Source organism: Gopherus evgoodei, chromosome 7, assembly GCF_007399415.2.
Source record: "Gopherus evgoodei ecotype Sinaloan lineage chromosome 7, rGopEvg1_v1.p, whole genome shotgun sequence".
Classification (NCBI taxonomy): domain Eukaryota; kingdom Metazoa; phylum Chordata; order Testudines; family Testudinidae; genus Gopherus; species Gopherus evgoodei.
Genome location: NC_044328.1, coordinates 5,971,701 through 5,984,356, shown reverse-complemented (window position 1 = coordinate 5,984,356; position 12,656 = coordinate 5,971,701). Strand labels below are relative to the sequence as shown.

General features: G+C 46.4%; 1 protein-coding gene across 3 annotated transcripts in view; it reads left to right on the top strand.

Moving 5' to 3' along the window:
• The window catches only part of SH3PXD2A (SH3 and PX domains 2A), a 389,755-nt gene that overhangs the window by 23,375 nt on the left and 353,724 nt on the right, over window positions 1-12,656 (top strand). The gene's annotated exons all lie outside the window — the stretch shown is intronic.

The following is a 12,656-nucleotide window of genomic DNA, read 5'->3' as shown; positions in this document are numbered from 1 at the left end:
CAGAGAGGCTTCCTCTGGTATGCTGGGATACCTGTTTATTCCACGGAGGTCAAGAAAAACGCTGGTGAGTGTTTACACCTGATGACCAGCGCTGGATCACCAGCGCTGGATCCTCTACACCCGAGTTTCAACGGGTGTACGGCCAGCGCTGCAAACAGGGAGTTGCAGCGCTGGTGATGCCCTGCAGATGTGTACACCTCCTAAGTTGCAACGCTATAACTCCCTCACCAGCGCTGCAACTTTGTGGTGTAGACAAGGCCTAAGACTTCAAGCCTTCATTCCTCCCAGCCTGACTCACAGGAAGGCCTGCCTGCAAACAGAGCCATCCACAGTTAATTGTCCTGGTTAATGGAAGCCATCAAGATTCCAAACAACCATTAATGGCCCACACTTTGCATAATTACAATAGGCCCTCAGAGTTATATTTCATATTTCTAGTTTCAGATACGAGAGTGATACATTTATACAAATAGGATGACCACACTCAGTAGATTACAAGCTTTGTAATGATACTTTACAAGAGACCTTTTGCATGAAGCATATTCCAATTACATTATATTTACTCCTTAGCATATTTTTAGAAAATCATATAGAGTGCAACGTCACACTCTCCTTTCACCTAGGAGTTATCCTAAAGTGGGAAACTTTTACAATTGTTTAAATATACTGTTTAATTTCTTACTAATGATAATACTTAGTGATAATAGCTATGGCTGCGAGTTTGTCGCCGAGGTCACAGAAATCACAGATTCTGGGACTTTCTGGGACTTCTGCAGCGGCCGGTGTGGCCGCCTGAGTAGTTCAGGCAGCCCCTGGGCCAGCCGCACCGGCTGATGCTGGGGTAGTCTCTTGCCTCCACTCCCGCAGCAGCAGCAGGAATTTGGGTGTGTGAGAGGGCTTGGCGCTGGGGGTTGGGGTGCGGGAGAGGCTGAGGGCTCTTGGTGAAGCTTTCCTCGCGGGGGCTCCCAGGAGGTGGCGACATATCCCTCCCTCAGTTCCCAACTCCGCTCACTGTCTGACTGTAGGCACCGCCCCCCAGCTCCCATTGGCCGTGGTTTCCAGCCAGTGGGAGCTGCCGAGTTGGTGCTTGGGGCGGGGGCACCTCGTGGAGCTAGGAGCTGAGGGGAGGACATGTGGCCGCTTCGGGGGAGCTGTAAGGAGCTGGGTAGGGAGCCTGCCAGCCCCGCCAATACCCTCCCCCCAGCAGCAGCGGGAGTCCTGAGCTACACACTGCCATCTCTCCCCCAGCACTAGCAGGGGTCCCGGGCTGGCTCCATGAGCACCTGCAGTACCCTTCCCCCTGCCCCTCAGATTTAGTCAGGGCCAGGGTATATAGTACAAGTCACGGACAGGTAACGGGCCATTAATTTTTGTTTACTGCCCATGACCTGTCCATGACTTTTACTAAAAATAGCTGTGACTAAAACGTAGCCTTAATGATAGGGCCCTTCTTGTCTCCAGAGCACTGTCAGAACACCAGCTAATTAATCCTCACACCTCCTTCCCTTCTCGGCAAGCTGGGTAAGTTGTAGGATCCTGCATTCTATGGATGCTGAAGTCTGAGACAGTCCCTCTGACCTGACCCCTGTCAGAATGGGGCTGGGGCAGAATTCTCCCATGGCAGGCAAAATGAAAGGCCACTTAGCCCGAGCTGCTCCCTCACAAGCCCTGGGGCAGAAGGTAGGGCCATGGTGCAGAGCACTGTGGGAGATTCTGGGCTGTGGCTGATTGTTGCTCTGCTCCTGAACCCCAGAGGGCCACAGGTGTCTGAAAGCCAAGTTGTCCCTTACCTGTTCCAGCCCTGGCTGGGATGATTTAGTTGGGGTTGGTCCTGCTTTGAGCTGGGGGTTGGACTAGCTGGTAGGTGAAAGCAGCCATCAATTCCCCCCTCATTCTTCTCTTCTGCAGACTAAACAATCCCAGTTCCTTCGGCCTCTCCTCATAAGTCATGTGCTCCAGCCCCCTAATCATTTTTGTTGCCCTCCGCTGGACTCTTTCCAATTTTGCCACATCCTTCTCGTAGTGTGGGGCCCAAAACTGGACACAGTACTCCAGATGAGGCCTCACCAATGTAGAATAGAGGGGGAATGATCACGTCCCTCGATCTGCTGGCAATGCCGCTACTTATACAGCTCAAAATGTGGTTAGTCTTCTTGGCAACAAGGGCACACTCTTCACTCATATCCAGCTGTGAATGCTCAACGTTTCTGGAAAGCCAGGCTCATGGTTGGGTCCCCAACATCAGTAGCTACTTTTGAAAATCTTGGCTGTGTTCAGAGAGTTAGACAAGGTGGATGAGGTAGTATCTTTTATCTGACTCACTTCTGTTGGTGGAAGGTAGGAGCTTTCGAACTACACAGATCTCTTTCAGGTCTACAGAAGGAAATTGGAGAATCTGAGCTAAATACTGAAATTGGAGGCAGATTGATAAGCAGAAGGGGCAACAGACGTTATAGGAAGGCACTGGAAAAAAATGGGCATTTGAGGTTTAGATTGTTATACATAAGGGGTCTGAAGAGGGCAATTAAGGGTAACAGGCAGGGATATGTGTTACAAATTACTGTAATGAGCCATAAAACCAGTGTTCCTGTTGAGTCCATGATTTTTAGTATCTAGCAAAGTAACGCATTTAAGCTCCCAGGGTTATCTTTGGAAGGTGTTGTACCGATTTCCTTTGAGGATGAGGACTGAGAGGTCAGCTGTAGGGTAATGGCTTTGTGAAAAATGTTCACTCACAGGTGATGGGGTGGTGTTGTCTTTTATCATTTTTCTGTGAGAGATCATTCAGAAGTGTAGGGGTTGTCTGGTTTCACCCACGTAGTAGTTGTTAGGGCATTTGATGGACTGGATGAGGTACACCACAGGTTGTGATAGGCATGTGTAGGACCATGAATTTGGAAAGTTGTGTTGTGAGGGGTATTGATCATTGTAGCCGTGGAGATATGTCTGCAGGTTTTGCATCTGTTCTGAAGGATCTGGTGTTGCTTTGAATTGAGTGTGTCCTGGTCCATGGGGAGCTTGCGTCTGATGGTGAGTTTGGAGTGATTGAGGGGAATTGTTTGAAGGCCAGAAGAGGGTGTTCAGGATGTACTTATTTTAGCATGTGGTCCCTATCAAATATGGGTTGTAATTGTTTGATGATACCCCAAATGGATTTGAGTGTGGGGCGGTAGGTGACAGTTAGAGGTGGGTGGTCGGTAGGTTTTTTTTCCTGTATTGAAACAGGTTCTCCTGGGGTATTTGGGTGGCTTTTCCATGACGTTAGCTACTTCTCTGGTGGAGTGTCCTTGTTTCGTGAAGGTGGTTTTATGTGTGTTTAGGTGTGTATCCCAGATTTTCTTTTTGGAGCAAATTCTGTGGTATCTGAGTGCCTGATTTTAGATGAAAGATATTTTTGGGGGTGGTTGCTGGCTCCGGGAAGGTAAGTGTGGTGATCAGTGGGTTTCTTATAAGAGGTTGTTTTTAGGGTTCTATTGTTGAAGCTGATGGTGATGTCCAGGAAGTTGATGTTGGTGTGAGAAGGTCCTAGAGAGAATCTGTTGGATGGGTGATGGTGGTTGAAGTTGTGGTGGAGATCTGTGAGGGAGTTCAGGTCGTGTGTCCAGAGGATGAAAATACCATCGCTGTCTCTCAGGGATATCATTGGTTTTGTGGTTCATTTTTCCAGAAATTCTTCTGCAAGGTGCCCTGAGAATGAGGCAAAACGTATATTGCTCAGGGGGGTGGGAAAAACGCTCCCCTGAGCGACATAAGTGGTAGTGTGCACAGCGCTGTGTCGGCAGGAGAACTTCTTCTGCTGACATAGCTACTGCCGCTCACTGAGGTGGTTTTATTATGCTGACGGGAGAGCTCTCTCTAGTTGGCATAGAGTGGCTACACGAGCGATCTTGCAGTGGCATACCACTGTAAGCTTGCTAATGTAGACGCGGCCTTAGTATCAGAGCCTTTGGTTCTGGGCTTGGGCAGCTTAGCTCATACCAATCCTCTGAACATTAGTATGGTCATGCAAGGAGGGCCAGGAAAGGACTACCACAAATCAAATCCTTTGCTCGTCCTGTACTTCTGAGTCACAGGCGGAAAGGTCTTTGCCTGGAGCCTGGAATTATTCAGATAGCCCCAGACAGGGCAGATGTTCCTCTGCTTGAAATCTGGGCTCTCTTTGGAGGCTGACAGTGTAAAGTGATGTAACTTACACTAATCAGCTCCAATGCCTCCGCAATTAACAGGCTTGCAGCTTGCCCTAGCTCCTCCGTGTTGACTGTATAACGCAGTAGGCAGAATGATTTAAGGAAAAGCTTGCATATGGAAACTTGACTTATCAGAAGTTTCAATAAACTAATTATAGCAGCCAGATGCACATCCTCCCTTGGAAAAGTTAGAGTTGTTTCTAACTGTGCCCGCAACAGGAACAGTTACTGAGGGGAAAGGATAGTCTTGTGGCTCGGGCAGGAGATGGCCACTCAGGAGACATGGGTTCTAGTCTTGTCTGTCACAGACATCCCACGTGACTCTGGGCAGATCACTTTCAGCCTGGTTTTTCTGAGCTGCTGTGCAGCTGCAGCTCTCATTGAAATGGTTAATAGCTGCTGGTGATTAGCCCCACTGAAATCAGCCCACTGACTTCCCCCTTGCCTCAGGTTCCTCACTGCAGATTGGGGATGATAACACTTATCCACTTTTATGAGAAGCTTTTGGCTCTGTGGATGAAAGGTTTTACATAATTAAATAGTGGTGTCTACAGGGTTAGATGTTAGCCCCATACAGCTTTCTTTAACTGGACGAATAAGAGTAACACTGGGTTTCAAGAGTTGGGTGGGTGAAGAGGGGGATTCTTGTGGCTTGCAAGAAACAAAATGTGTCCTGGGATTAAAATATCTTGGTCTTTTGTAGTCTCCATATAAGCCTTCAGGACTGGGCCCTTTTCCTCCCATGGGAGTTTTGCTTGAGTAAGAAATTCAGGATCAGGGCCTTAAATACATTTTAAATTGTGCCCTCAGACAAGCCCAAACTCCAAAACTAAAGCCCTGGTACATAAATGGACTGCTGCAAGTCACCTGCTCGGTTAATTAACTCCCAGACTGTGCAACAAGTTCCTTTTTTAATTCCCTATATTATGTTGTTTTAAACTCTGTTTTAATGGGGTTACGTCAGTTAACTTCTGGTCACATGGGGATAAGTTGCTTCAAATGTGGTATAACACCATGTGAGAGGCTTGCAGTCCTGTCCCACTCAAGCCCAGCATAAAGGGATGGAGAATTCAATTTAAGAAGGTGGAGGAAAAGCATTTTTATACTTCAATTATCTGTGAAGAATTCAGGCAGAAAGTGATAAAGCAGAACAAAAGAACAATTAATAGGAGCTCTGCCTGTCAGAGGGACTGTTTTGCTCTTAAAAAATACACTGCTTGGCCAAGTTACAGAATCTAGAAATGTCGTTTGGGATCAGTCTGTCAGTTAGGTTTGAGCTTGATAATGAAATACTCTGAATTTCCTTTGACTCTGATTAAAGTCAATAGGAGTTGAGCGGCTCTGGGGTGGCAGCGGTGCGCAGCAGAGCTAAGGAGGGGCAGAGTGCTCCACACGCTGCCCTCACCTGTGGATACCTCCCCCGAAGCTCCCATTGGCCGCGGTTCCTTGTTCCCGGCCAATGGGAGCTGCGGGTGTGGTGCCTGCAGACAAGACCAGCATGCAGAACCCTCTGCCTCCCCTTCCCCAGGGGCTGCAGGGATGTGGTGCTGGCCATTTCCAGGAGCGGTGTGGGGTCCGCGGCACCATGGAGGTGCAATCCCGCGGGCTGTAGTTTGCTCACTCGTGTGCTAGAACCTTAATAAAGCTAGTCTGTTACAGTGTATTTTCTTCATCTGTGAAACTACACTGCAAGATGAAAGTGTGTTTAAACTAGTGTACACTATTGTGTTATACCTTGTTCCCCATATGTGGTTGCAGCTCTCTCTAGTTAGAACCTATCAAAACACTTAAACATTGTTCAAAATGTTTCCAATTTTTTGATGAAACAATTCAAACTGAAAAAAAAATTCATTTCAGTTTGAATGGAATCAAAATGAACATTTTTTGAGTTGTTGTTTTCTTTTTTTACCCCCCCCATTAGACAACAGGAAGGGGGGAAAACAACCTATCCCCCCATAAAAAAGTTTTTTTTTCATTTTGATTTCATTCGATTTGAAATGAAAAATTTTCATTGAGTGCAAAAATTGAAAACCTCAACAAAACCAGGAAATTATCCCCTGTTTTTGATCAGCTGTACCTGTAAACGGGGGGTGGGTGAGAGGGAGGCACTTAAATCTCTGGGTGAAACCCTGTGTTAAACACCCCAGTTATCTAGCTCTGGAGGAGAGACATGAGTGGTGTGAAACAGACCGCTGCTTTCGCCGTGTTCTGTGGTGGTGAAATCACTGAGAAACTGTCAGGAGTTATTCTGATGCTGACAGGCAGTGTGGACCACACCGCAAACCAGCAGCATACAAATTCCTTTCCACTGACTTGTGTGCCTGCTATTGCTTCCCTTCTGGCTTATCAGAGTGAATGTGAAAGGGGCGAGTGGTTCTTTGCACGTGTTATCTGCTGCCTTGTAGTCGCTCAGCATGCCAGCTTTCTCCTAACTGGAGAACAGTGGTGGTTCCCCATTCTCTGTGCTGACTTCAGGTAGCAGAAAGTTGGGATGCTCAAGTAACTACATTGGCATTGCAGAAACCAGTCGTGCTCTAAACCAAAACAACAACATAGCACCGAATGTCCATGGCCACATTGTAGGGCTTTATTCCACCAGGCATCTAAAAGTGCCACAGGGTTATTACTAATCTGGTGCAGGCAAGTCAATGGCTGCCACCACTCTGTGGCCAGGCAACATCCCCTGCTGACCTAAAGTCTGGTCTTCCATACCAGCCTCACTCAAGAGTGGCAGAAGGTTCCTAAAAGTGGACAGGCCACAGGCACCCTACCATGGTCCCACCCTCGCGCTGCCCCTTCCCCCGAGGCCCTGCTCCCGCACCGCCTTTTCCCTGCAAGACCCTGCCCCCTGCTCACTCCTCTCTATCCCCTCCCCTCAATCGCTCGCCCTTATGGCCGGTAAAAAATGGGAAGGCCATGGCCCCCTGGTCCCCCCTGTTCTGGTGCCTTTGGTCTCACTTATTGATAAGGGACTGCTGTTGCATTATGCACCACAGTCTAGCTGTAAAGGACCCTCTGCTGTCTGCAAATATTTAAAGTGCTTACCCTACATTAGAACCTCCTCAGCACCAGGGAGGTCTCATTAACTGTCCATATAAGAACCTGGTTAAACAGAAAATACTGAATGAGATTCTGATACCAGTCAGAATTCAGAATCTGTCCTATGGGTTTTAGGCCAGTGTGACTTCTCGGTTAAACCAAATACAGTTTTAAATGCCCATGATCAGACCATAGGAGTTAGGACCAAATTCAGGCCTGGTGTCACTCCATTGATTTCAGTGGAGCTACAGTAGCTCAGCGCTGAATTTGGGCCTTAAGCTTTGTTTTGTTTTTAATGTTTGTTTTGATAGTCATAAAAATATTGACTGGCTGGCAGAACTCCAGGGCTTCACTTTGTATTCTATCAACCCCAATGGGAACAAATTTAAAGCAGTTTGATAATCCAGAATCTTGAGATTGTTGCAATTTTCTTTTAAAGTTTTTACTCTGGCAACTGCTGAGGGCATTTTCTGTAATTCTGGTGATGCAGACTGTGTGACAGTTTCTTCTTGAGGCTGCTTTTGCAGACAGCCTTGCCATTCCCCATGCTTTAACCCCTGACACACAAACACTGTTTGTTCATAGAAATACTATACTCCATTTCTTCGTTACTGAATGGATGTGATCAAGGAAAAGGTGAATACGGGGCACAGGATGTAGAAAGCTGATCGTTTTCCGTTTGATTTTTAAATGAGGCACTGCATCTCTGACTATCAACCGTGGTTGCCTTTTGAGCTGACATTTTGAAGCATCTGTTATTACACTTGTTCTGTCCATGGTGGGTTTGTAGTAGTAGAGAGAGAGAGAGAGAATGTGTGTGTGTGGGGGGGGAAGCTAGAGAGAGAATGTTTTAGGAACAAGATCCTCGTGCACGATTGAGCTGACAGCTCAACATGCCATACAGGTCAACAGTCTTTTTATATCACAGAGGATTCAAGTATGCCACAAACAAGCTGCTGCATGTTAATCCTACCTTGGAAGCCCTGTGTAGAGGAGCAGATTTATAAAACGTGATGTGTTGCTATTTTGCCATGTTTCTGTAAGAGCTTTCCACGATAAATCGAGATCACTCTGTAGCATTTGTGTTTCAAAATTATTTGAAAGTTTTCACATAAATCCCCCTTTCGAAGAAGTTGCACAAACAAACTTACCCTTTGTTTGTTCAGCCCGGTGTCCCCTGACTTCTGGTAGTATTAATCTTTGCCCCACGATGCCCCCTAGAATCAGTCTTATCTGGGCTGAACTGGAGCAGGCTGCCTCAGAAGTTCATCAGTGCTGCTTCTGTGCCAGCTGAAGAATGATGCAGTTCCTGGGAGACTGGGTGTCAACAGATGGTTACCCCTGCGTGAGTGGGCGGACGTGAAAAGAGTGCAGGAAGCCCTCCCTTTTCTCTGTGTAATGAAGGATGGCTACTTCCATACAAACACCACTTTCACAAGCAGGGCTTCAAGTTGGGACCTTCAGCACTAAAATCAAAAGCTCTTACCAAAGGAGCAACTCCCGGCGTGGCCAGGTTACCCTTACAGGAGCCAGCCACTGGAGGGAGACATCACACCCACTAAGTGCTATACTTGTGCAAGTGCACAGGATGTAGGTGCTAGCGCTCCTTGTATGCTAGTACCTGAGGAGCACCAGCAGCAGCCCCCAGTGGGGCATGGCAGAATGGGGACATGGTCTTACCCACCCTATACTGGCTGCTGGGCCAGTGCTGATGCAGTGGGGAGTGCATTATGCCTCCGCAGAAAGGAGGTGTAGGACTGCTCCCCAGCATGCTCCCATTAGTACTGCAAAGGCATTCTGCCTGCTTGGCATTCTGCTACTGGTTCAGTGCCTCTCCCTCCCTTTCATAAACCTATGTGCTTCGAAAGGACACAGTCTGGCCCCTGTGGTCAGACCTTGACAGCCCAGTTGGAGCCCTGATTCTCAACATACTGCCCTTAAAGCATAGTGCTGTCGGGATTGTGTGCACCACAGGTGCTGAGTGGAGATCTGCGCTCTGCTGAGCAGGCTCTGAATCGTGGATGGATTCTGCAAACAGCACCTAACTAATTCCAGGTGCTGCTAATGATTGGGGGAGTAAAAATGATTAGTTTAAAAGGAATTCAGTGTATCAGAGAACATTCCAAAAGGATATCATGCCTTAAAATAATACCTTGCAAATCAAATAAGTATTCTGTAGTGAATAGGAAAACAGTAGCCAGTTGGCAGTAAGAGAGCATTGGCTACAATCTAAGACAGTAAACTGACTTTGTATAAAAATGCTTCCTTTTTTTCCCCCATAGCCAAATAATCCCGGCTTCCGACCCCTACTTTGCCAGGTGAACATCTTCATATCTGGTGCTCTCAGGTTTACCTGCCCCAAGTTCTGAGGGTGAATGATGATGTTCCAGATGGGAGGGAGCCCGTTCGAGAGACATCTCACAGTTTGACTTTCTACTTTACATTTTAAGAGCCCATCAACAACATTTTTTCTTTTGTAGCTCTTCCCTTTTCCCCACCCTCACCCAGATTGGGATCTGTGGATGCTGCAGAAGTTAATCTCCCTTTCAGCTACAGAGTGTTCCACCTCCCGAAGGAATTTTACAAGGGGTAAAAGAGAAACATTTTGGTGTCATGTTCCAAATTTAGGTGCCTTGTGCCACTAGATCCTGAGCTTTCTCTGGACATTTCCTTCTTTTTCTTCTCCTCTTAGAAGGTTTCTTTTTTCATCCCAAAGAGAGGTTACTACTGAAATCGACCAGCAGCAGCTTTACATCCTGATGAAATTGTTACTCATTGCTGTTTGCCATAGTCTTTTAGGTTTTGATCTAATAATTTAAGCAAGGTGGGATCTGAGTGCTTGGATTAGAGACCTCCAGAAAGAAACTAAGGTCTACACCAGGGGTAGGCAACCTGTGGCACGTGTGCATAAAGCAGCACACAAGCTGATTTTCAGTGCACTCACACTGGCCGGGTCCTGGCCACCGGACCGGGGGGCTCTGCATTTTAATTAAATTTTAAATGAAGCTTCTTAAACATATTAAAAACCTTATTTACTTTACATACAACAATAGTTTAGTTATATATTATAGACTTATAGGATGAGACCTTCTAAAAACGTTAACGTGTATTACTGGCACGCAAAACTTTAAATTACAGTGAATAAATGAAGACTCGGCAGACCACTTCTGAAAGGTTGCTGACCCTTGGTCTACACAAAAAGTGGGAAATTTATGAAGAGGGATAAGCTTGGTATAGACCAGGCCAGGAGTGTAGAAGACAAGTTTTTAGAAGAATGAGGATCACTTCCCTTTACTCTAAGCACAACAACTGAATTCAGCATTTGCATTGTCAGAGCTGTCTTGAAATGTCATTTCAAGGCAACGGGAGTTCAGGAAGCCTTATGTGAATTGGCTTTATGAAGAGCCCTACAAGCTGTTGCATTTGCTGGCATTCTCTAGACCAGTGGTTTTCAACCTGTGGTCTGCAGACCCCTGGGGTCCCCAGCCTATGTTTTCCAAAGACTAAGATTTCCAAAGGAGTCTGCACCTCCATTCAAAGGTTTGTAGTGATCCACAAATGAAAAAAGGTTGAAAACCACTGCTCTAGACCTTGACATGTTAGGCTGGAGTGTTTGCATATGTGTAGGAGAGAGGTTTTTGGCTGCCTAATGGAGACTCCGGCTGTATCATGCTCAGTGACATCACAGCTGCTGATTTTGGAGCAGCAGTATTGGAAACGGCCTTCCCTTCCTACTCAGTTGCAGGGTGAGTACCAGAGCTGTAACTGTCCTGGGGAGAGAGGAGGAGGGATTGGCTCATATGTACAGTGGTTGGAAAAACGTTAGGAGCTCTGCTTGAACTGGCTGTATCTGCGTTCTGCTCCCTGCCTTGGAAGTGGAGATCTTGTTGCCAATTCTGCTGGAGCAAGGGGTAAAGCCCAAGCCTTGGATATCAGGTGCCCTTTAAGCAAAAAAATAAAAGTAAAGTAACACAGCAATGGTGTTCCTAGGGTGGTGTTTTTATGTCACACCTCACTGGAGACTGTGAGATTATTAGCTGGGGAACTATGATTCTATTAACTGACCTTCAGTATTGTGGCCAGATGCAGCCTTTGGCTCAGATCTCTAGCTGAAGACCTCACTTTTAAATCATGCTTGGCTAATTTTTCCTGTCGGAGAGGTTTGTAATTCAACAATGTGTTAGTCATTTTCAAGTTAAAGAGAGGGTCTCGCGTTGGTCAGAGGGTAGACAGGATTCTAATTGGCCTGGCAGGTGTCACTGTCCAAGGACAAGTGCAATTGCTGCTGGTTTCCCAGGTCTGTAGGTTGTAATTTGTGCCTTGGAGGCATCTTTTCATATTTCAGCAATAGGCAGCGTGGAGCCAAACTAATTCAACGTATTTTAAGGTCCTTCTTAGATCCATTGGGCAAGAATGGCCATAATAGTCTCTGATAGGCAAGTGCTTCTTTCAAGCGAAGGGGTTCTCCTCAGAGCTCTCAAAACCAACTGTCACACATTTACAAGGGCTGGAGTGTGAGTGGCCACTTCTTTGTATTTAGCACCCGTGAAAAGAGGAGAATTCTGAAGGTCACTGAGACCCCAGTTCAGCAAAGTTCTTAAATCCCACTGAAGTCAATGGAATTTAGGCATGTGCTTAAAGTTAAGCACATGCTTAAGTGCCTTGGTGAATCGGGGCCTCAAACTGCTGATGTTACTGTGATGTCGATGGGTGGTTTTGTTCAAGATGTTTATCTTTGCTTGGATGGGGCAGAATTAAGCACATGCAGGGTCTGCTTTGTATGTTCCAGGCAGACTCCACCATCGGTGAGACTAGCAGATGATATTTGTGTGGCCAAGGCAAAGCATGTATATAGATGGTTGCTGTTGAGATCTTTTTGTAACCATGAAGAACTGGAAACTTTTAGGCTTTGTTGGAAAGGTCACATCCACCTTTAGTAGCCATGGAAGTGTCTTTTAAATATATACTTTAGTGCTTTTGGAAGATGCCCCATTGTCAGCTCTGGGAACATTATGGGATGTGCCAGTGTAAACTTTGCTATGCAGCACTTTCATTTAGGGGTGAGTAGGTAGTTCAGTCTCTGAACACATTCAGTCCTTGGCCTTTTTGACATTCTCCTGGAGGACGTCTGTTATGGTGCTGGGTTTTGCAGTGTGGACAGCTGTCCCACAGAAGCAGGGCTAGGGTTATCCCCTTTTATGTCATGAAGCAATTCTCTAATTGGCTTATTTCTCTTGCTTTCAAGAGCAGTTTGGATGGTCAACAGAGAAAAGAGACTATCTGAATATAATAGTGCTTCTTTGGATCCAAAACCAGCAGCTTTCCTGTCTGGAATAATTCCTACTTTAGTTCTGTTTGCTTCTGGGTCTTTCAAAGTCTGTTCATTCCCGCACATGAGAAAGTCAGTATCTTCTCCAAACCAGGCCTGAT